The sequence below is a fragment of the Fundulus heteroclitus genome, chromosome 16 (genome assembly GCF_011125445.2).
Source record: "Fundulus heteroclitus isolate FHET01 chromosome 16, MU-UCD_Fhet_4.1, whole genome shotgun sequence".
Lineage (NCBI taxonomy): Eukaryota > Metazoa > Chordata > Actinopteri > Cyprinodontiformes > Fundulidae > Fundulus > Fundulus heteroclitus.
This window is the reverse complement of record NC_046376.1, coordinates 24,337,305-24,362,154: the sequence shown is the minus strand read 5'-3', so window position 1 is coordinate 24,362,154 and position 24,850 is coordinate 24,337,305. Positions and strand designations below refer to the sequence as shown.

The following is a 24,850-nucleotide window of genomic DNA, read 5'->3' as shown; positions in this document are numbered from 1 at the left end:
GTTTTCTTGTTTATTTTTCAGCATTCGATTAACATTTAAGATAACCTTCAGCAATACATGGACAATAAAGGCAACACACCAGGGGTGTACGAGACAAGAAAGAAAGCGTGTTTGTTTTCTATTAAAGAACCCACAGTGGTGACATCTGGTTTCCGGCCAATGCTCCAAGGCACGGCACCCAGCTATCATTGTCAAACATGTTCTATCCAGACGCCTCAAAGCTTCTAACAAAACTACCCACGGCTAAAGTCCAATAGTTTGTTCCAACTGCAATGTATCAAGATGTGTCGAATTATTGTTGAACGTGACAATCTGGCAGAGAGTGATCGTTGAGGAAAATGTGTTTTCTGAATGGCTTCATAACAACATCACTTAATCCAACAGGACCTAATAGCGGGCTAGTGGGTAAAAACCTGCCATCCAGACGACAAAGAAGTCGGTTCTAGAGAGAAAGCTGAAGCTGTGCTGCTGCATAACCAAGTTAAAACCCAAAACAGAAATAGAAGTAGTAGAGCTTATTGCCACCCATCATAACAAACATCAGTTTATTGCCATGAAGCCAGAATGAAGTCTGCAGACCACCAAGTTGCTTTGATGTCTTAAGCAAGTCAGTGTCTGGCTTGGGTATTAGGAGATGCACTCCAAAGTGCTGTATGATTTCTTAAATCTAAAGAAAGGTATCACTTATTTGAATTTCTTCAGAATAGAGAAACACAATTTACTTCTCTTATATATTTCTAATCTATACAAACATGTGATGTATATTTTTGACGTATTACTTAATCCTTCTGTATAATTACTTAATCAGTCTCTTCAATTTATCTCATCCTCTATCTGAGGTTAATCCTTGACAATCCCAGGATACGATTTAAACAATTCTTTTAGAAAGGTCAGGAGTGTCTATTTCTTTGTACAATTGTTTATTTTGTATCAGCCACACTGTGAATGCCATATGTCAGGTATTAGGTAATGGTTTTAATTGTTTTGCTTATTATGTTCTTCAAGGTCTTGCCATATTTTGTTGTTGTTTTTGCCATATAGTTAATTTCTCTGTGTTTAGATCTATTAGGTGTTTTCCATACTGGTGCATTCTTTTATATTTAAATTCCTTCTTCTTTCCGTTTTCCTGTTTCAGAAGTGACAGATCCTATGCTTCCTTGTCACTCCCAAAGAGAACCTCAGCATCTTCATCTCTACTACCTCCTGCTCTATGAGAGGTCAAAGTAGCAAAATTGTATTTGAAATATTGGATGTAGCAGTAAAACTGAACTTGATAAAAATCGAAGTTGTGAAATACTGAACATGGTAAAATTGAGTACCAAAAAACCCAACGTCTGATTAATATTGCCTCTTTAAAAATTAGAATTGAATGTCAATAAAACGATAACATGTTAAGTATTAATGTTATAAATAGTAGGATATACAATTAAACGTTGCCTGTTTTCATTAACTGCCTTGATTTTTGCGGCTCCAATTTTACCACTTTAGTTCTATCATTCGCCACGGCCAAAGTGTAACTATTGCTTGCTTCAGGTCGACTGGGGTGCCAGGAAGAGTCGGGGGACGCGGAACGTTTAGAGGACCAAGATGATGTTTTACTGACCCTGTGTCTTGTCAGCTTCTGGTTTTGTTTCTGGTCATCATCTTCACCAACCCTGCCTGTAAGTCCGTTGTCTTGGATTTGATAAACTGTCTCTACTTAACATGTGGCTACCTAGCTCTGGTCTCCGTTTTGGTCCTCCAACTACCTCACCAAATCTGACAAGAATAAAATGGTGAGGGCAAATCTCTTGGATTGATTTAAGCATCACGTGTCTTACTCCTTGTTGTTGTTCTTCTTGTTCCTATGTGGCATTGAGGTGAGGAGCATTTAAAGTCTCAACTTGTTTGCCAGATCTCTCAACCTAGTAAGAAATGTAGATTTAATAAGGAGAAAACAGGAAGTGGAGCTAATTTTCAACCATTGGTTGATAATCCTCATCTAAATTTTATCAGCAACAGAAACATTCTCTCACATAACCTTGGAAAAATCACCCAAGGTCAGTAAACCCTTCAAAACACTTAAACATGAAATATTATAATCACAACCACATCAGAATTCAAAATCAATCCAAGCATCAAACTCATAACCCTTCAAGGAGAACAGAATTACTTAGGTGCGACACAATCATTAAGAACTACAAAATAATCACAGAAATGATTGAACACTTTTCTCAAAACCCACAGTCCCTGTGTTAATAACAGAGCCTCTCTCACTCCTTATCTGTGGCTCTCAACAGCCTCAGCTGTGCTTCAATTTAGCCAAACATTACCTGCAAGCTGGAATTGGAAATGACAGTCTGGATGAGTTCAGGTAAAAAAAAAAAGAAAAGACAGAAATGTCACACTTTTTTATGCCTTCTTGTTAAGCTGAAGATTAATAAACCCAGAAGCTACGGATGACATTCAAAATAGAATGGCATGCAGAAACATTTGAGCCATCCATGAGCATCTCTTTTCCTCACAGGACTTCAACTGTCTCTTTAATTCAGGTCATTTCTCACAGCATCTGAAAACAAAGCAACCAGACCTTTGGCAGGAGGTGCCCCAGAGTTGCACTGAAAATTGTAAACATTTGGGGCAAGCCTATGTTGTGGAGGTTGGAAAAAATGTATAGGTTGAGATTTTCCGTTTACTTGACATGTTTTTGCTTATAACTGCTATGATACAAAAGACATACCAGTAGACTTCAAAAGTCCAAACGGCCATAAAACAGAACACTGACACAAAGATAAAAAGCAGAATGAGAAATGGACAGATAATGGCTGGGTGGAACATGCAGTGCTCTTATATGTGATGGAGAATACCAGGATTCAATTAGAGGTAAAGTTAGTCTCAATTTGGAAGATAATCTTTGAAGGTTAGGTGTTGGATTTCTTCATTTCACAAGGAAACGAACACCACTGAGATTGTTCCAGTAAGTATTAGTATTCAGTAAGAGTTTATAAACAAGTATGAATCACTTTGGAAACCAAACTCAGATTTTAAAATAGAAGGACTTGACAATATTCTGGGATAAATATTGTTTTATTGTGTGCACATACAGTTGGAACCAGATTTGTTTAGAAGACAATTATGTACCACTTTTAACATTCTGGCTCATGTCATGTTATGTTGCCTAAACATTTGTACATAATGTTCTGTACTGATGATGCTGATCTTTTGTGAGAACTGCTGGTTTCACCATTGACGCTCCCTCTCTCTTTCGCCAGCTTCAGGCATCCTCTTTGCAAGATCTTTTGTTTTTGTTCAGTGGTTGATACCCACATTTTGTACCCAAAGGGCTTCGTCTCTGGGACACAAAACATGTCACCTTCTTAAGCAGTATAATGTCTGGATATTCCCTTTGTTTGTTACACTAGCATAATATTGGTTGAACAGATGAACAAAGCACGTTCTGTCATAATTCTGGTCTAGGGGGACTCTTAAGCAAGCAAGAACCTCGGACGCACGAAGCAGTTTAACAGATTTGTTGAATGTGCAAAGGATGACGGGGAAATTGGAGAGGCACCAAACAGGGTAGGCTGGCGAGGGATTGGGGTCTGAGGCAACCGGACAGAATCGGACCAGAGGAGGAAGTGAGGAGAGAAGTAAGCGATTGGATCGGGTGGAGACACGTTGGAGAGGGCAGTGGATTAAATTTGCAAAGGCTTACGGTCTGAGGATGAGGACGGGCAGAGAAGGGCAAGAGGAAACTGCAGCGATTGAGATTGGCAGAAAGCGGTGATGTCTGGTGATGCGGTTGGTGATGTTTCCAGGTGAGAGCATCAAGGGTGGACAGGCAGGCTGGCCGGTGCTCCCGTGATGTCGTCCAGGAACGAGGAGCAGCGGGGCGTCCGAAGGAGCTTAAAACGAGGAGTCCAGGTAATCAGGGCATCACCGTGGGTTCGGATTATCATCTGTGGGGTAAGAGTCAGCATGGGAGCTATCTGATCTCAGGGTTAACGATTGGCGAATACCGCTGTAGGAAGGGAACCCTCTGGCGTCAGCCTCAGGAAAGCTGCTCCTACTTGAGGCCTGCGCTGATTGTAATGATGAGCACCAGCTGAGTCCAATCAGCCTGCCACCCTGCTGGAGGTAAAAACACACAGACACCAGCACCACCACTCTCCTGCACACAACTCTGCAGAAACCCAATTCCTTCACGATTTTGGAGATTGCATTCACGGATGAACCTAAGATTTGGAGGTCCAGAGTTTTCATCCTGATTTATTAGCTGATTTCTTTTGAAATTTTTTTTGTTTTCATGACAGGAAAGTAGCGTGTCTGAGGTGTTGATTTAAAATACATCCACAGGAGTGCCTTTGTACAACTCAAATGATTTGAATTACATCACACTGTACACAAAACATATTATCTAAAATTAGCTTACAAAGGCATTACATCCCCAAATTGTTTAAAGGCAGGTTGCAACATTTGTGTATTTAAATTTGTAATTTTAAGGACAGTTATAAAGAATTAGCTAAACACGTCTCACTCTGTCAGAATTTAGTAAGTAGAAATAATTGTGTTAATCCTAACTAACTAAAAAAATAATGTTTTGTCTGATGTATTGCCAGACAGAGAGACAAAAGGTCAAGTAGCTTTCCATGCAGTGTATGTACATAAACATCTGGTTTCAGCTGTAAATGATGCAGATAGCTACTATTGATCTACTCATTGTGAAGGGGGAGATCTGTTTGAAGGCGGCAATAACCTTTAAATCATTTTCCAGACAGATAATTGGTAAATGTGCAACTTGAACTCCTTTACTTTTGTTTGCAATGAAACATCCCCCATAGCTTTTCTGTTTCTGTCGGATCTAGCGCTGACTGACCTCCATAACGTCCCCCTGTGGATCCTAACCAGTTGAGCAGCCCTAGGTTGTTGTCAGAGGAGGCATCAATACAACATGTTTTCAGCCCTTCAGCTAGTTATGGTTCTCCTGACCTGCTTTGTTTAGCCTTGCCCTTCATACTCCCACCAAAGGTTCTTTCCCAAGTCGGCTTCATTTGCAGCCTTTTTCCGCTTATGCGAGAGCTTGAAGGGGTCTGAACTTAAAATGTTCTTTTTTAAGTGTCAAAGACACACAGACCAATAATCTAAATACAAATTAAAGTTTCCTGATGGAGATTTATTAACCATGGAGATACACATAAGCACTATTTAGACTCTTCATCCATTAAATCTGGAAGCCTTTTCCATCAGAGGTAGGCAGTTTTACACCTGCAGTCCTTCACTTGCTTCAGTCTTTCTGTCTTTTTTAAAATTGCAATGCTTCTGCTTTGCAACCGTGTGTTTTCTGCTCTGCTCAACTGAGCAGTGTCACCTGCACTACTCTGATTACCTGATCAGTGTGCACCTGCGTGCCATATTCCTGCTACTCACAGATTTTTGAAAGTCATTGTGAGAGTTGACCTTTCAGCGTTCCTTGCCTGCCTGCTTGGGACCTTGCTTTGTGTTGTGGATTTCCCTGTTTTTGTCTTGCCCCTGAATTCGGGATATCTACCTTTTTCTAGCCCATGTGTTACCTCCGCCTGCCTCACGTTTTGACACATACCTGGAAATCGGATCTCCCTGTGCCTTGCTCGGATGCTGTTGGGTGGGAGCTGTACTGCTGTGCAGCCAACAATGACTTCCCCGGCCTCCATTCGGAGCCCCTGGAACCACAGTTCAGTTCTGGCACAACCTGCCAGATACTAAGAAGATTAGGTGCTCCAGGGCAGTCAGCAGCCACAACACAGTAATTCCTAGTTTGTTTGTTTTTTCTGCTAATCAACATATGCACCTCCGCTAGGGGGGCAACAATGTGTCTTTAACTTTAATGACAATCAGTATTGCCAAGTTTGCTTATTATAAGCGACTATGGGCTTCTGTTTTTTCTAAAGTCGCTTGCAAATTTTGTGAGTTGCAGGTTGCAGTTTTTTGGGCTTGTTTCTGAAAGTGAAGTCGCTTATTTGGGTTCCTATAATAAGCGACGATAAACATGTTTGAGTCCCGCTTGCACTGCCGCGCTACAGACTCAGTACTGGCTGAAATATCCCTCCGCCTCTCCGCGTTCACACACTTCTACCTATAGAAAAAAATATACTAGATGCCTCTTTACGTTCTAGAGCACATCCTGTGTCGCTGCCATACTTGCTGGGTCTTTTTTACTCCAGGCTGACATAAGAGCCAATGGGGGTAAAGGCAGAGGGAGCAATTTTGCCCATATTTTATGCAGTGTAACCAATAACCGATAATTGCCGATAACTGCTGAAAATAACGTGATGCAGATCACCATTTTGGGCTGAGATTCTGAACGTGAGTTTTTGCGCATTTTTATGCGCTGATAATATTGCAGAAACCTAACCCATAAAACATACTATAATGTTTATTAATTTGTTGTCTCTGTATTTGACTAACTAAGGCTGAATCGCATTGCCAAATGAAGTTCCCTGGGGTTGCAGTGTCAGCACATGCAAGAAGCTGTGCAAAACAGTTCTCTTTCAAGGATATTAAACTCGTGCCCCAGTTGCAAGTAAAGTGTAAGACACAAATCACCTGGAAGTTTTAAACATTTTCCAGGATAAAAAAAAAACTATGAATGTGGATATAAACAGCATGCAAAAAATAAGAAGAAATGATTGTTGTTGTGTACAGAAAGCTCAGGATTAGATGAGAGAGAGAGAGAGAGAGAGAGAGAGAGAGAGAGAGAGAGAGAGAGAGAGAGAGAGAGAGAGAGAGAGAGGAAATAAAGAACAATAAATAATGAACAATAATTAATAGGTAACACCATGTACAGAAAAAAAAATTCGGAATGAAAACATATTTATTTACATTGTGTAAGCATCACGGAGTGAAGCGTTGATGCGATGTTTACACAACCCCAAGTCAGGCAATCACAGCATACAGCAGGGGTCTGCAACCTTTTCAGTCCAAAGAGCCATCCTTGCCCCCAATCCAGATAAATAAAACTTGTTTAGAAGGGCAGACGTTACATGGCCTTTTGAAAAAGTATTATATATAAAAATATAATTATATAAACATATAATTGTAATTTTAGATATCCACTACAGCTAATTTGACATATTTTCAGACAATAAAATCAAGAAAAACAAAACTTTTGCAAAAGGGAATTTATTTTCTTTTCAGGGTCATTGATATTTAAGAAAAAGTATGTTAAAAAAATAAAATAAAAAATAAGTTACATTTCATATGTCAATGAAAACATGTACAGTGGATTTAAAAATATATATTCCTGGTTCATTTAATTTCATTCTATACTGCAAATTAAATCCAAATATGCTATTAAACAAACATCTTAAATCTACATTTTTATATTTAAAAATATTAGATGGTTTCTAATCATTTGTAGCCAAACTTGATATGCAAGTGGCAGACCCCTGCCATAGAACTTAATTTTCCTTATCACCCTATAAGGAAGACAAAATATCTGACAATACAGCAAGAGTTTAAACACAGAGACGAATAAGAACGTGGCAAATGTACTGTGAAGAGACTCATACACTGTTTTACGATTCATCATAACTCCTAGTATGTGTTGTGTGTTTCAGATTCCTGCTGAATACTATTCTCTTAGCACATCTAATCAACCTCAATGCTTTTGCTGTGATATGGATGGTATAGTACCATAAGCCATGATTAAAGTGTTTTTGACAGGCGTTGATGACTTTCCACGTACTGATTGTTGTGGGCCGGCCGAGTCAAAGTCCAGGGCTGTTTTGGAGTCCCACTTCATTCCTGATTGACCGTATTTGTCATTAAAACTCACGCTTCCTCGTGCTACTTCCAGCAGATTTTGCTCTTTACTAAACTGACGTGGCAAACATCTGTTTACATGCGAGATGGTGTGGCTAACAAATAGGGAATAACTTTGTGAGAGCTGTTTATACAGAATCCAGCAGAGTCTGAAAGTAAATTATTTTTAATTGGAGTAGCATAAACTTGCCCTGATTAAATTAGAACAGTTTATTCAATCTGAGTACCGTCATTGGGTGGGAGAAATAATCCCACAAAAAGAGAGATCTTTCTACGAAATAACCAGAGTTATTGTAGCAAAAACAGTTTTTAAAGTGATCAGAGGGCAAAGAAACCTTTAACTTACTTTCTGTTTAGTTGAAAATAGGATTTAAAGGAGGGAGAAAGTATTTTTTGGCTGATCTCTTATGCAGGGATTGCCACAGCAAGTCATTTCAACTTGCAGACAGACTTGGCAGAGTTTTTACTCCAGATGCTTATAGTGAGGCAACCGGGAAGCGAAATATAGTGAACCCATCATGTTGAAGAAAACCATTTTGAGAGGTTTTAGCTTCATGAGATGGCACATTATCTGCCTAGGAATAACCGTCAGAAGATAGAGACGTCATAGAAAGGGATGGAGACGAACTGCAACAATAATAACCGTGCTTAAATCTGAGGCAACCGGACTTTCACTCAGTTTTTCTGAAAATAATCGTTTTTGTGGTTGCCATGACCCGGATAACTGAGAATTTGCACAGGCATCAGTAGCAATCATTAATCTGCTTCAGGTTTCAGTGTGCCAGATGTTTACAGGTGATATTCGGCATACCTTGGCTGTGACCAGTTATTTGTCTTGAAAAGCCTCATCAAGGCATTTTTTTCCCCACGCAAATGCAGCTCACTGGATATTTTTCTCTTCCCCATTCTGATGCTCAATTTAAACAAGTCATGATCAACAATTCTTGATTCTTAAATCTACGTTTTGAGCTACTGTAATGCGTTTGGGCTATTTTCTATTTGGCCAACAAGCAACAGAGCAGGTTTACCGTAGAATGTCGACATTTTCTTGAATGTTTTGGTTTGGAAGTAAATACCATATAGTCAGTACCATTCCTCAGACATGTGCACACATATTTACCTATGGCACATACAAACACAACAAAGTGAATGTTTTACTGCAGTGAATCATTACATGACATTTGAATGAAGTAAGTCCTCTTGGGGCGTGACAGTCACACATCCCTGATGGAGAGAAAAGGAAATCCACAACGATGACAGCAGCTAGACTCTGTCTGCAGTTCGTTCACAGCATATCATCTTATTTCTGTTTGTATTTTGCTTTTGTTTTATGACTACAGAGATAAATAGTAAAAATCTGGTGTACAGCTTCATTGAACTGAATTGTGTGACATTGCATGTCACTTTTAGTCCTGAACCTTGTTTGGGATAGTTGACCCTTATCCAATTATCAGACTAATATAACCCTGAGTGACATCTTGCTGGTAGGTATTATTTACCGGAGGGATAAAACCACATTTCCTTACAGTAGATATGAAGACAAGAAGAATCAGGTACAAATTGTTCCTGTGCAGAGTTTGAGTTGAAGTATGGCTTCCTAACCAACAGCCAGTTGCATATGGCTGTAATCTGTGCCAAAAAAGTTGGGTTGTTTGTGAGATTATGGGGTGATATGCTGGAGGTGAGTGAGCAGTGGTCAGTTAAATCGTCTGACTTGGCTGACCATAAGTAGCACTAAGTTCCCACTGGTTTGTTCATGTCGACACTGAGAAGTATTTGAGAGGGTGACGCTTTCCTTTGCTAACATACATTTTTGTGCGTATTTGTTCAACCTTTGTTTTTTGTATAATTTTCAAGTTAAACCATTAATGGAGTGAATTCTGTTGCTTTAGCTTGTAATATAACTAACTTCTGAAGGGTAGATCCCAAGGACACCTACATGGGGTGAAGGTGTTAATATTCTCCTGCACATGTGTTGAATCTTGAAAACGTTTTCCCTGAAACAGTTTAATAATAGATGACAACTCCAAAACAAATGACTTAAGGTGGCTCTATCTTCATGACATCTCAGACATGCTGGGTCCATGCTGGAATATATTCTAGCGAGTTTTATAGATAGTGTTGCCAGAACTCCCCAGGTAATCCCACGCTGAAATCCTGTTCCCAAGCTATTCCTGTCTTCTCCCATTGCAAAGGATTAAAATTCTGAATCATAACATATATTTTTTGAATATTTGTCTTTACATAATTAGTTCAGCATTTTATTTGACAGAACTGGAGGTCCATGTTGATCCACCTAACTTACTGGAAGTGTGCTGCTGATCCTTATTCAAAAGGCAAAACTCACCCGTAGACACGTTTCCACGCTATTGTTTTTAGTATTTTGATAGATCCGAAGCAAAACATGAAACAATATTTGAAATGGAACAACAACAACAACAACAACAAAACTAAACTTAATGGTCCAAGTTGCCAAAGCTATTTCCTACCCTTTGAAGAACGGACAGAAAGGCAAAGCATGCTTCAACTTTTAGCAGTAAATTTAGGTAGATCCTGCAGCAGGGAACCATGTTCAATTATTAACAGTCTAACATGTACTAGCACAGTCCTCCACAGCTTGTAAAAAAAAGTCTGTACTCTATCTCCTGAGTAAATCTTATGTGTGTGAATGTGTGTTATGTTTGAGCTGAAAACTGTCAAAGATGTGTTCCCATGGCAACCCCAGCCCAGCAAAAGAAGCGCTATAGGTCAAGGAACATCCAAGTGTGTTTGAATGTGTGTGTGTGAGATAGACATGCAGTGTGGGTATAGAAATACCCAGAGGCACCAAGAAACTTTGGTATTAATAAAGTAGTATAAATGTAATCTCCATAGACGTATATACTTACAAAGGCTATTGTCTCGTGTGTTTGTATGGGTCTATGTGTCATTTCACTAGGGCAAGATTTCCTTCCATGTATTTATTAATTTATTTCAGGGAAAGTGCATTTTAGGCCTTTTAGAAGACTTTTTTCAGGTTGTGGCTGTGACAAAGTGGTTCAGTTTGTGTTCATCATTTGTCCCTTATTCTTATTTCTGATTTATTTCCTTTCTGTAGCTGGCCATCTTGCTTAAATTTAAACATTAGTTTGCAGCTCTGCTCCACTTACTATCCCGGGTTTGTTTGTGTTAGCATTAGGTTGCAGTTTCCATCTATATGTTTAGGTTAAAGCCACTACTGGATTATTGGTTGAACTGGTTTATTTGGTTTCAAAGTATGTTCATATTTGTTTTCCTTTTTTACTCACCATTGTTTGTCCTTGTAGATCTGCAGCAGGGCAGGAGAATGGGAGGGGCCGGCTCAGTACTTCCTGCTTAAATATATGAGTGATGTCACTGATTGTCTGGCTGGGTTCTACCAATTAGAGGGTTTCTTTTGGAGTATTGCTTTGTTTTTCTTTAAAGTAACTTTTTGACTTCTTTTGTATTACCTGGTTTATTTTTCAGACCCTTTTATTATATAGAGGAGTTTGTAAATCAGATTAATAATTAATTTTTTTTTTTTTCTGTTTAGTTTTCATGTGTTTTTCCTTTTCCCTGTTTAATTGTGGTTTGGTCCACTAAAGTGCAGGTGTGTTCCCACTTGATTATAAAACAGATATCTTGGAAGCTCAGAAAAGAGGGAGAGAAATGTTCAGAATCCTGTTGAAAATAAAAGTCTTCAGAAGCTGGAACTGTTGACTGAGGCTGTTTCTTCGGTTCACCTTGCTGACCCTTGACCTCACTACTTTACAGTGGCAACAACGAAACACCTTTTTAAGAGTGCTTGTGTAAGGTGAGTTTTTGTCATCTGCTGTAGACACCAGATGGGAAATCAAAAGTCTCCAAGTTGAAGGGGTGTAGAGCTACCTTATGTGGCTCCTGCGTATACTATAGTGTTTGCAAACCACAGTAAATACAAGGTTTTTAAGTACCACCGTCTTGACAGACATTTTAAAGCAGTTGTGCCACAGGACTTGGACTGAGTCAGGGTAAGGCCAACACCATAAAACCATAGAAAGGAAAATAAAACCTCTCGTCCATGAGCGCTGCATCGATGGTTGAAGAATGCGATTCAATTATGTCCTCCACTTTTACTCAGAAGAATAAATTTCAGACATTCAAGTTGAAATGATTAACGCAAAAGTATGAAAGAGCAGTTTCTCATCAACCCAGACCTCAAAACTATACGGTTACCTTGTAAATAAAAGGTTCAAGATAGCATTAGTAGGTAATCAGCAAAGTGTTTATTTGCATATTGGCAGATATTTTTTACCTCGAAATATTTAGTACACACTAGTATCAATTTAACATATAAGTAATGTCTGAAAGAAAAAAAAAATTACTTAGCTAACATGTAAAGTTAACGGCAGATAGATATCGCCTGGAATATCAAATAGCAAATTGGTGCTTATGCTTGCTTAACTCCTCCATGAGAGTCTCTATATATTATTTCCCCCACCGAGTTCAGTCTGACTGCCGTCCACTGCAGGGTAAGATGCTCATTGCTCACAACTTTTCCATCAAAACACACTTCCAACTAAATGTAAGTAGGTAAATACATAAAAAAAACTTTGCTTTTTCAAATCAAAAAGTTACTTCTCCTCCTTCCAGAAGCGTAATAACAGCATTTCTGCCTTGTGAAAAACGGTATCAACTTCACAGTCAAGAAGCCAGAACAAAGGAGATTTCCAACACGTAACATGCTTTGTGAAGATGACCTGATCCATTCTGATTTTATTCTGGAATATTGCCTTGACCGTACATGCAAATATGCAGGATGAAATACAATAAAACACAAAGAAATGGGTGATGAATTGGAAGGCATTTATCACTTTTCTTAAGCTTTGATGAGACAGTAGTATAGACGTCCGATACACCCATTGTCTGCATGCAACCCCTGTTTGTTCTTCTCATTTTTGTATTTTCCATCATTTTTTTCAGTTTATTCCCGTTTTTCATTCCTTCCTCTCTTTTCTGGGTTGTATCTTTGCCGCCATTCTTCTGTACTCTCCTGCCATTGTCTTTTAGTTTGTTTTACATGCAACTCAAATGAGACCAAGCCCATTTTAAAACCTGCAACTTAGAGATAAAATCCTGCTGAAGCACTACATCATAAACCATCCCCTCAGGGATGTGACCTCATACGTGTCAAAGTAAATTAATCTCTGCTCGTGTCTGTCTCTCACTCTCTCACACTTATGTGAAATATAACATGAGCAGCTATGGCTCCTTTGGCTTTTACTGGATGCTGCACACTGAAGACATTAAGCAGAGGTGAAGGAAATTTACAGTATCTGCCAAGGTTGAGCTGCAGAGGTGGAACGGGTCTGCACAACCTGCGGGCCGCCTCGCAGGAGTAAGAACATACATCTCTTTTGTGACAGCACGAAGTGAGCAGCTGGTGCATCTCAGCCGCAGGGAAGAATACCTTTCCTATGAGTTAGGATGCCTTTTTCATGTGACACGGTGCCCTAGTATTTGTAAGGGTGGAAGGAGAGGTTTAGAGGATTGCAGTGATAGACTGAAGGACTGGAAATCAGTTTGCACTGGAAAAAAAGAGCAGGTGGTCGAGTTTTAAAATAGTCTGTTTAAGTTTGCTGAATTTATAAAAGAAAAAAAAGAAAAACTTTGACTTTTGGTGAAAAATAGTTTTCAATCATGCTGTGCATTTAAATGCACAATGGCTTTCTGTCATGGCTCAGGTTTATTATATGTGTGTGTGTGTGTGTGTGTGTGTGTGTTTAACCTTCACTGCGCTGCAAGTTTCCACCAACGGGCGTGGCCAGGCAGGCTACAGCACACACACACCTGACTGCAGTCCTCTGATTAGGCTGCTGTAGATAACAGGGGCCGGCTGACCGGGACTCTTTGCCTGATGATCGACCATAATCGTATAATCAAGCATATTTTTCCGATCTCAGTTGTTTAACCTTTTTGTCCTGCCTGCCTGTCCTTTTTGTTTCCGAGGTTCTCTCCTATGAGCTTAGCTCCCAAGATCGCCCACCTCCAGAACCCCCTGGACTCCGCTCTGCACCTCATTCCCCTCTTGAGAAAATAAATTGCACTCTACTTACTTTCATCGTACTTGCCTTCCTTTGAGCTCCTGTGCTCTCCCTACCAGAAACCATCCGACACCACAACACAGCAGTTACTTAACAGGTGACAAAACTTTGTCTATGCTGTAAAACAAACCACTTTTGTAAAAAACAAAATCTCTCCTGCATGTGGGTCCATATATTAAACTCAAACTTGAGACTCTCAAGTCGGCGCACCCCAAACAGTCCAACTGGAGGCTCTCAGATTCTACCGAACCAGATTTGTTTCACAACACACCTCATCGAACGACCTAGAGCAAGGGTTCTCAGTCCTTCCCAGCATGCTTTAGGTGTGTCCTTCTAACACACACACCTGACTTACATGAATGAGTGATTAGCAGGCTGCTGCTGCACTTCTTGTCACGCTGGGAGATAATGCAACAATTTGAATCAGGCGTGCTGTTGCAGAGACACATCTGAAACATAATGGACAATGGACCCGGAGGACAAGGGTCAAGAACTACCGACCTGAACCTTTTGAAATATGTATATTCCCCTCCTCCTCCATGGTGGTCCTGAAAATGCCAGGAATGGTAGCTAGTTATTCATACCAAGAAAACCTTCCTTTTCTTCCTCGAAAAAAAGGTCACCGTTTTATATTTTCGCTGCTGAAGTTTTTAATTTTATTTTCAGCGTTACCATGGTTTTATATGAAAGCCTTTACCTCAGTCACAAATCTGGTGGCAAGCCATTTCTCCAAACCTTTTATTTTTCTCATGTGTGTTTGTTATTGGTTGTTTGCCCAAAGTGCTCTCTTGCAATGTAGTCCGCATCCTGCATTCGATTCAGTCATAGCGGAGCAAAACTTTGCATCTTTTATCTGCACACGCTTTAAATTGCACATTTACCCTTCCCCTAATGAAGTGGACATTACGGGAGCAAACCAGCGAGATTTGGATTCAACAGGGCTAGTGTAAATGATCCCAAAATGTAACTAAACTAGATCTTTGACATTCCGAAACATTTGCTACATTTGAATAGACCCACCTGTTATAATACAAATGAAAGAAAAATATACATACTGGACGAAAAATTTTAAAATGAATAAAGCTGCCATAACCTTGTTGCATAGGGCAGCCTTTTATTTGTTGTTTTTTTTTTTTCATTCAGTCTCCTTGAGTTCACACCCACCATCACTTACAGTGAATCTGAACCTGACATGGTGTTCAGCAGTTGGACTGTTGAACTCCATGTTGACATTAATTCATTTGGAAAAGCTAAAGCCAAGGTGTGCAGAGAGGCTATAAGGGCCGAAAATGATCTAATCATACAGGCGAATCAAAATGAAGAGTTTTAAATATCAGTCAGTTCTGAGCCAAAATAAAGAGATGTCTGTCAGAGAGACGAGGAAGGACTTTATTTTTCATCATAACAGTGAATCCAAGCATTCATCCCCACAGTTGGACAAATCTGGAGAACCTTTAGCAGGTACAAGGGCAATTATTTCCAAGTCAAGACATGAAGTAGTGATACGAACTAAAACTGAATACTGACATCAAACCACTTGAGTTTTATCAAATTATTAGTTTAAGGGTGTCCACACCAAGCAGCCAGGTCATTGCACTTCTGCATTGCTGTTTATTCTAACATATTTGTGTTTTAGTTGAATCGCCCTGGATAAATGTCACATTAAATAAAAAAAATAAAAAAAATAGTTTGGAAAGGATTTATTGAAGTCACAAAAAAAAAACATCACAAAGAAAAAGTTATTTTACAGGGTCACGTACTCTTTTGAGACCCGTTGTGCTTAAATGTCAATTATTGTGAAACGTTTTTGCCATTCAAGCAAAGGAGCATTTTACAGACTCATTTCTCACACTTTGTTCACACTTTTCTTACCTTATTTGGCGCGAATGCGAACACTGATGCTGGGCCAGTTATTTTGGGAAAGCCTCCAGCAGCAGCAATAACCGAAACTGGCTCTGCTTCACCAAATGCCACCTTGAGCAGCATGATGATATCAAAGCTAATATCAGATTATCAATCAGGAGAGGAGGCGTGACATTTACACAAGCCAATGGGGGTTTTTGTTTGTGTGTGCTTGTCTGTTTCTAGGCAATTGCCACAGGCTCATTATGTCACGGTGCTTATCCCGTCACAGCTGCACGCCAGATCACTCTCCGGGTTGTATCAACACGTTTCGTTTCTTAGCTTTTTAAGAACGAACACTACCTGTTTCTGTCAAAGGATGGTGAGGTTGTAGTTCAAGTCAGGTCGTTTCTGACCGCTCAGGAGGGGGAGAATTTATTGAATTTAGTATGATATAATTACAAGGTCGCCTCTCGCCCAGAGAATGCTGGAGATAGGCACCAGCAACCCCCGCGACCCCATGAGGGATAAAGCGGTTCGGAAAATGGATGGATGGATAATTACAAGGTTAGATAAGGGGCAACAGTAAAAACGTCAATACTAAACATTTGATCCTGGCAAAAATATTTATATAGCTTGAGCCTTTTCACATTTTGTTACCATGAGACCATAAACCCCTATGTACCTTACACATGCACAGAACTGAACTTTATGGCAATTTCACATCATTATTTTGCACTGCCAACGTCGCTGAACTTTTATAATCAATTCAAATTTAGAAGTACACAACTGTGTATGTTTACTGCTTTTTTGCACCATTATGATTTTGCACTGCCAACATTGAATTTTTTCAAATTAATGGCTTTTTTTTTGCACCATTATCCTTGCACTACAAACATGGTTGAACATTCTTCTGCACACTTTTTAAAAAACTGTTTTTCTCCTGCACTGCTACGTTCATATCACTGCTGCACTTTATATTGTGACGTGATTTTATTTCAGTTGCTGTCTCATTACATTGTCGTAAGCTGTATGCAACGAAAGTTCGTTTTGTATGCCCTCTGATGACTATAAAGTTTGTCTTTAAAGATTTAAAAAGATTTTATTCGATAAACAGCACAAATCAGTGCATGATTGTTTAGTGCAAGGCAAATGACACATGGTTTTCAAAAAAAAAAAATCTTAAGAACGATTTTCTGATGAAGTACAGTGCAAATTAATTGCTTTTCTAAGTCATCTGATTAGAAATGTACACCTATGCATGAATCTTAACATGGAAATATGTGTCCTGGGTAGGAACTTAACACTTTAAAACACTAACCCATCAACTTGACCAAATCCTTCCCATGGTGAAACATGGTGGCAGCAGAATTATGCTGTGCAGTCGCTTCAGCAGGGGATGGAGAAGTTGGTCAGAGGTTAAAGGAAACTGCATGGGATTAAAACACAAGGCAGTAACAAAGGGAAATATGTTAGAGGCTGCAGAGAGATACTGTGGGGGAGATTCCTCTTCCAGCAGGGCAATCATTCACGGTAGACGAAGAAGACAACAGTCAGGTCTTGAGGAGAAGAAGGCAAACAGTAAGCTGGTTTTAGGAAATATAGTGAAAAGAGAGATCTGATAGATCATGTCGTGGGAAACCGCTTTTGTTAGCTCAACTGAACCAAAGATTAGCTCAACAAAAGCCTCTTATATCCTCCTTGCTTATTTAAAGAAAATGTGGCTAGCCTTCTTTGGCACAGTTCCAGTTGTTTTGAGCAGTTTAAGGTCATGCTGCGTTGCCAAAGTGCATACGCTCATGAACTCAGAGCCAACTGAGCAGGAAGAGCAGAACCAGTGGCTCCATCAAGTTGTCCATGTCATGAAGCTACAAAGCAGCGCCAACCCATCACACTACGACCACAGTGTTTGTGTGCAGATATGAGTGTTTATTCTACAGATGATGTGTTAGTTCTTCGCCAGATGTATACGGTTGCACACAAAAGATTTCCACTTTTATCTCATCAGATCACAGAATATTTTCCAAAGACTCTTGGAGATCATGAGGATGTTCTTTTTAGGAAGCTTGGGTCAGGTCTTTGTGATCTTTCTTTGTCAGCTGACATTTTGGTTTTAAAATTCTCTGATATTTTCCTTATTTTTGAATCATGAACACTAACTTTAACTCAGGCAGGTGAGGCCTGCAAGGCTTCAGATGTCGTTCTTGGTTCTTTCCTAACCTCTTGGATCATCGTTGATGGTCAGCAATGTTCCATTTCTATTTGTGGATAATGTCTCACACTGTGGTTTAATGGCGCCTCAAAGCCTTGAAAATGGCCTTGTTACCTTTACCTTTACTAATCAGGAAGGAGGTAATTATTTTTTTATACTACCGTTATCTACACAAGAGGGGGGGAAAGAGTTTATTACCTAAAAAAATTCCACTCCTCATTTGCTTGACCCAGAATATATCTAAAATGAAAATGCAAACGAGTCTGCTGAGAACTCTCTCAATGTTTTATTCAGGGAACCTCAGGTAATGAAAACAGAAATTAAAATTTAACAGAAATATTAGTTGTTGATATTATTAGAGAGAGCTGAGGAAGTGTCCAGTATAGAGCTTTGTGATACCCAGATATATCCCCAGTTCATCAAGGTTGTGACTGATACCCCAGTCTGCTATGCAGGGAGTCTAAATAAAATGCAAACATCTGCAAGGAGGCAGCATATGTTTTCCTTAGTCATAACCATAAACATACACCCATAGAGTTATGTGTGTTTTTATTTTCTTTTGATGAGGGGGGAGATACCTTCTCTGTTTTCTCCCATCCGCCTTTCCGTTAAGTGAACATGGCACAGCGGGGCCTCTTGAAAAGGTCATCACCACTGTGAACCCCCGGTGGGAGCACATCAGACACAGCACCAGGGCATCAAAAGCTGAGCGGTGGGCTCTCACGACGTGACATCACAAAGTCGGAAAGTCTGGCTGAGACGGAGGTTGATGAAAGTCGGCTCGGATGAGCGGAAACTGTGGCGGAAGCGGGCGATGCAAGGTTTTAGAGAGGATAGATGGAGCCAGCCACCTGTGGTCTGTACTTTGGCAATCCAGTTTAATACCCCTCTTACTCTGGCTTGGTCAGTATGGAAAAAGGTAAACCTGACCACCTAAACATGAAAAAAAGATCCCAATCTGTGGCTGACGCATAAAAGCTACAATCCCTATCCTGCAGAAGAAAAGAATCTCCAACGCATGATGTCGTTTTACAGCCATGTTTTACAGTGGGGAAGGTGTGTGTAGGGAGATGCATCCATATCTCTCAGTGAATAGTTTCTTCTTGCCAGTCTTCTAAAAAGACAAGATTTGTGAGAGCATGACTAAAACTTGTTCTGTCAGTAGATTATCACATGAGCTCTGGATATCTGCAGTTCCTCCAAAGTTACCATAACCCCTGTGTTTTTTTCAGAGTTATTAGGTGTAAATAGAGAATGTTAGCCACAAATTAAAGACTTTCTTGTAATATTCACAATAAAGTGAATTGTTTTATTCAAATATTGGCTGTAAACCACTCTTTTTGCACAGTTTTGTTTTTAAACATTCAATTTGAAACATGGTAATTTTCTCAAAGTAGGTTTGCATTCTGCTTGTAATGACAATGATCACGTGAACTTGTACATCGTACATATGTCCAAGCATGGAGGATGTAGAATCTGGGGGGAAGTCCTTGGGCCTAATTAATCTTTTTTTTTTTATACTATTTTTATTGAATTTTAGAATATATGCACATACAAAAGCAAAAACATTTTAACTAACATAAAACAAGGTACATTACAAAGCAGGTTTATGGTATATTAGTACATGTGCAGCAGTGCCATCCTATTTCCATTTTCAGATTGTGAATTGAAGGGTGATCTGTCAGATGTTCAAAGCATTTTACTAATTAGATCTTCTGTCAGCAAAGATTTGCAATATATTTTATATAGCAGTATCAGAGGAAGGGGGTCGAAAATAGAAACTTTTAATGTTTATTTGAAAGAAAAGAAAAATCCAACCACATATAATTTTCTTCTCACTTCATAATTCTGCAGTTCGTGTTGTTTTATGTCGGATTGAATCTCAATATAATATATGAAGTTGGCAGTTGTAACACGGCAAAATGACCATGATCCCTTTGGCGAAACACTGCAATAAAAGACTGCATGTACATAACCTCCAGATTCCTAGAAGCATGTTGTTGTTGTTTTCTAAAACTTTTCTACATTTACATTTATATGTAAAGTTTTTGCTGTTTATTTTTGCTTAGCTCTCCCTTTTTTTTTATCTTAAAAGGTAACAAAATAAAAACATTTTCAGAAAGAGCACAGATTGCCTAAAGGTCTAAATTACCTTTTTGTGAAGAAAACAAACAATCAACACCATCTCCATGAATCATTCAATTTAAAAGTAAAAAAAAAAAAAGTGTGACTCATAAGACACCGTCCAGTTGCTGCTTGATTCGAGAAGCACAATGGTGTAAAGAAACGTACAAAAAAAAGAAAGAGAGAGAGAGAGATGGATGAGAGAAAGAAGGAGAACAGCTCAACGCCTGCGTCATTGGTGAAAGAGAAACCAGAGCCTTGGGGTGGAGCAGGATAAATAAAGGTATCAGGGGGGGTAATATTATCCACATCCCCCTGCTGTCGGTCACACTCTGCTGGGCAGTGATGTCACTCTGTCCAGCACGTCACAGGAGAACTGTACGCAAACAGTCACGGAGCACGCCCGGAGCTAAACTCACACATACACGTCTTTTAATAATCGGCGTCTTCAGCCAGTGACTGCTCATCCCTACTCAGGGTAAACAGCTCCTGAAATAGGCCCTCCTATAGGGAATGAAGTAGATGGACAAATAAAACTGGGATTTTGCCAACTAAATTTCAACGAGATGCTCGGGTGTTCTCCCTAAAACATGGGACGAGAAGAGAAACTGCTTTGCACCCGCACTTTCGCTCTGCCTCACCGCTGGCATTTAAGTCACATCAATCCGTGGCCCCGATTTCAACCCCACTCAGCAGTTTTACTCCTTCTCTATAAATAGTCTCCCACGCGAGCCAGCCCATATCATCTCCGCGCGTTATTTTCTCCAGCTGTGATCAGGCCTCACCTGGTGCTTCATATATACAGCATGCCACGATAGAGAGAGAGAGAGAAAGAGAGAGAGAGACATGAAACTGCGTTGGATGGATCTGAAAACACTTAGCCCAGCCCATCAAAGGAAAATACCGCAGTACCTCAACGGGAGGGCAAGGACGCTCCTACCGTGACCAGAGGAGGCTTTTAAATCACAGCGGGGGGAACACTGTGTACCGCAGTGTAGGTGGGCTACACAACACTGCTACCTTCTTCTATGAATTCACCTTGGCTTTGATCAGATGAAAACGTGTTAACATTCAATCAATTAAAATTAAAATCTTTTTTTTTTAACATGAAATCATTTTGTCTTACTCTGAAATAACCCCTCTGTCTCTATGGCTGTTTTCCTGGTGTAATCTGTATATAGTTAAATATTTGGGATGAGGGTAGGGAAGCTGGGCGCAAGTTGTGAACCAGAACTGCCAACACAGCAGGGAAAACAAAGCGTCAAACTCTTAGCAGTGTTGTGCCATTACGCATGTTTTTAAGTTATTTAATGTTTAATAAATAACTCTCAGTCTGTTAGGTATTGTCCGGTGAATATCAGCCCAAACAGCTGATATTAGGACAATAGTTGAAAGGGTGATTCAAGCAATTGCATTCTTCTAATAGCAAACTCTGCACACATGTGGAATAAGTGAGTGACAACTTCTCTTAATGTACAATAAATTACTAACAGACATAAGTGAACATCCAGAGAACACCACTACAGGATGTTGTTTATCTGAATTAAAAAGAAACTAAGGAACTATGCACCCACAAAATAACAAACAATATCCTGTCCTGGATGACACTGCCCTGTTTCTAACATAAGGCCAAAATAAACTTATCTTTTATATTGATTTAATTTACTTAGTTTATTGTTGCTAGTGCGGGCCCTGGGCATGGGCTGCCTTACATAAATACTTTTCTAGTGTAGACATTACTCTCAGGCAGTCTTCAAGACTGCTCAGGGGTCCTGTTACAGGTCGATCAGGTAGTGACCCACATAGGCATCGTATACGTAGATGCCTCGTTGGGTGCGGGTTCGTATGTCAACGTCGTTGCTACTCTGCACTGCACTGTATATATATATATATATATATATATATATATATATATATATATATATATATATATATATATATATGTGTGTGTGTGTGTGTGTGTGTGTGTGTGTGTGTGTGTGTTATGAATATAAAAGTCAATTGGTTAAATCTAAACATTGTGGTCTTCATTATTTCATAAAACTGTGTCACATGTCAACCTTTTAAAGTCTGGTATAGTCACAGATTAGGATACTAATATGTTACTAATATGAGGAAAAAAAAGTCCTTGGACAATAAAGTAAAAAAAAAAAAAACAGACAAAGTGATAATGTTATGAGAAAAACATCATATTATGAGAATTAAGGGGGAACATTTTCAGAATAGTCACAGTTTGCAGAACTATTTCAGTCCTGGAGTAATAGGGCCAGGTTAGATTATTTTAATTATTTTTATTCTTTCCGAGTATAAAGTCAGGAGAATGAAGCCAAAGGGCTACGAAAATAAACTCGTAATATTGCAAGAACAAAAATATTAAGAATATAAAGTGTGTTCTGAGATTAAACTCCCTCTGATACTGTTTAAGTGACTCAGACTAACTGCAGATTTGCCACATTCAACATGGCAGACGCTTTGACTCATCTGCAGCATAGGCAGAACCCGCCCAACGAGGCGTCTACGTATATAATGTCTATGGTGACCCACAGTGTACCATAATGCTCCAAAAATCCATTGAGCGGTGTGGCTTCATTGCTTACCATAGTCATACTTACACATATTGATAGATTTTTGAGCACATTGTACCACATAAAATTGGTCAGTAAGCACAACGAGGCACACTGGATCTTAAATTTTTTAAGAAAAATCTAAGGATTTTAAGTGCACCTTATAGTCTGGAAAATACGGTAAACACGGGCTACACTCTGAAACGAAGTAGTTCCAGACCGTACCTCGAGGTTTAAAAGGAGAAAAACGTGACTGAGACATTGTTGATGGAGAAGACTGATCGCTTATAGAGAAATGTTACTTCAATCCCGGATGAGACATGACAATGATTTAGTTTGATTTCACAGTAAATATCTTACCTATAGCTCCTTTAAAGCACCCGTCATAACATCCTTCATAATTATGGGCTACCCTAATAAACATGTTTAATTTTAAAAGGATTTGACTCGCATCATGGCGGGGGCGACAGAGGCACAGGAGCCAGGGCATGTTGCTGGTTGGATCCCCCGCTCTGACCGTCTCAGTTGTTGTGTCCTTGACACTTCCCCTGCATTGCCTGCTGGCAGTGGCCAGAGGGCCCGGTGGCAGCCTCGCTTCTGTCAACCTGCCCCAGGGCAGCTGTGGCTACACACATAGCTCACCTCCATCAGGTGAGCTGTGTGTGTGTGTGAATGGGTGAATGACTGCATGTAGCGTGAAGCCCTTTGGGGTCGTCGGACTTAATAAAGCGCTAAACAAGTACAAGCCATTTTGTACACATATGTAAATCGCCAATGGAGGGGGAGCCTTCTAAAATATTGCCTAGGCATCAAAGTTGGTAGGGCCAAGAGAAATGGAGCCCTGCGTCACATCATACAAACATATCTTTTTCACTCCATTGTCATTGGCTAAAGCTCCTCATACATCCTCCACTCCCTTGTTTTTGCAGAGTTCTTACATTTCCTTCTCTTTATTTAGCGCCCGGCCTCTTTTACGTAGTCAAAACGATATTCAAACCAAAACCAAGTACAGGTGTCAACTTTCAGAGCCTAAAAGACCAAAAGATTTAGCTCTGACTGAGACGGGGTTTGCTTTTATAAAACAATAAAGGCTGCAAGCAAATGTGTCCTGTCTGCTCATAGGAGGGGGAGTTTGGAAGTACCAGTCAAGCAAATCATGAAACAATCACAATTCAAACTTTACTTTCTTCTAAAAAAAAGTCCTAGAGACTGCTTGACACTATATTTGACACTGTATATTGTTTATTATTATAAAATGGAAATACACTGGCTCTCAAAACCTGTGTTAAAAAAGAGCAAGATTGTTCCTTCTTTCATGTTCAATTTAAAAATAAAACTAAGAAGAGGAAAGAGGAAATGCCAAACATCATGAACACTGCATATACTATGTGAGTCCTCACCTTTAAGCTAATACTTTAAATCAGAGCTTTCTGTCTTGTTGGTTGCTCATCATTCATAAATGACAGGATTTGAGATGAACCTGAAATTCATTTCAGCAGTCCTAGTAAAATCTTTATAGCATTTTCTCGTTTGTATCCTTTAGCTAAAGTTTGCAGAGGTGACAAAGCGCTTCAAATTACCTCACCGTGCCACTCTATCAGTCAGGAGACGGAACAGAAATAAAATGCTCACGTCACAAACAAACAAAACAAAAAAAAATCAACATTTTGTGGGTGCGTAGCTGTTGAGATACACTGAGAATTAGCATGGAGGCCTCATCACAGTCCACAAAAAGATCAACAAAGAAGAAACCTAACCCGAGAAAACAGCGGGAGGGTTGCAGGAGGACACAGTGGAAACACTAAAGAGACTGAATGTACCCACGGTGGCCCATTTCTAAGGCCTGCTGATTAGGCAGACGGCAGTCAGGGGACAGGAAGGTACGGTATTTTCACAGCAGGCAGGAGAAGGCAGCACTGACCACCTGCCTGTCTGAGTCAATGCAAAGGCCCAATTGTTTCATGTTTGTGCAGGCCACTTTCTGCCAAACTCAGTCATTACAGGGGAAATGTTAATTACTCTTGCTTGAGAGGATTTTTTTTAAAAATTATTCATACATTCTTTTTACCCTAAACTAGCTAATTTGAGGCCTGTACCTACGTGTAAATAACTTAGCCTTAACATCAATAGATTTTCCACAGCATTAATTTTAACTCATCAATAAATCTTTTCTCCATGTTTCCATTCTTAACAAGGTGAACAACTTTTGTTGTTGTTCTTCCTGCGTTGCTCCTATCCAGCCTCCC

The 24,850-nt window shown here is 39.7% G+C and overlaps 1 long non-coding RNA gene across 1 annotated transcript; it reads left to right on the top strand.

Moving 5' to 3' along the window:
• Window positions 1–1,132: 1,132 nt before the first annotated feature.
• LOC118566367 lies at window positions 1,133–11,252 on the top strand. The gene is made up of 3 exons (XR_004932960.1): window positions 1,133–1,217; window positions 1,534–1,661; window positions 11,085–11,252. It is a non-coding gene; the product is annotated as an uncharacterized LOC118566367 (long non-coding RNA).
• The last annotated feature ends 13,598 nt before the right edge of the window (window positions 11,253–24,850 follow it).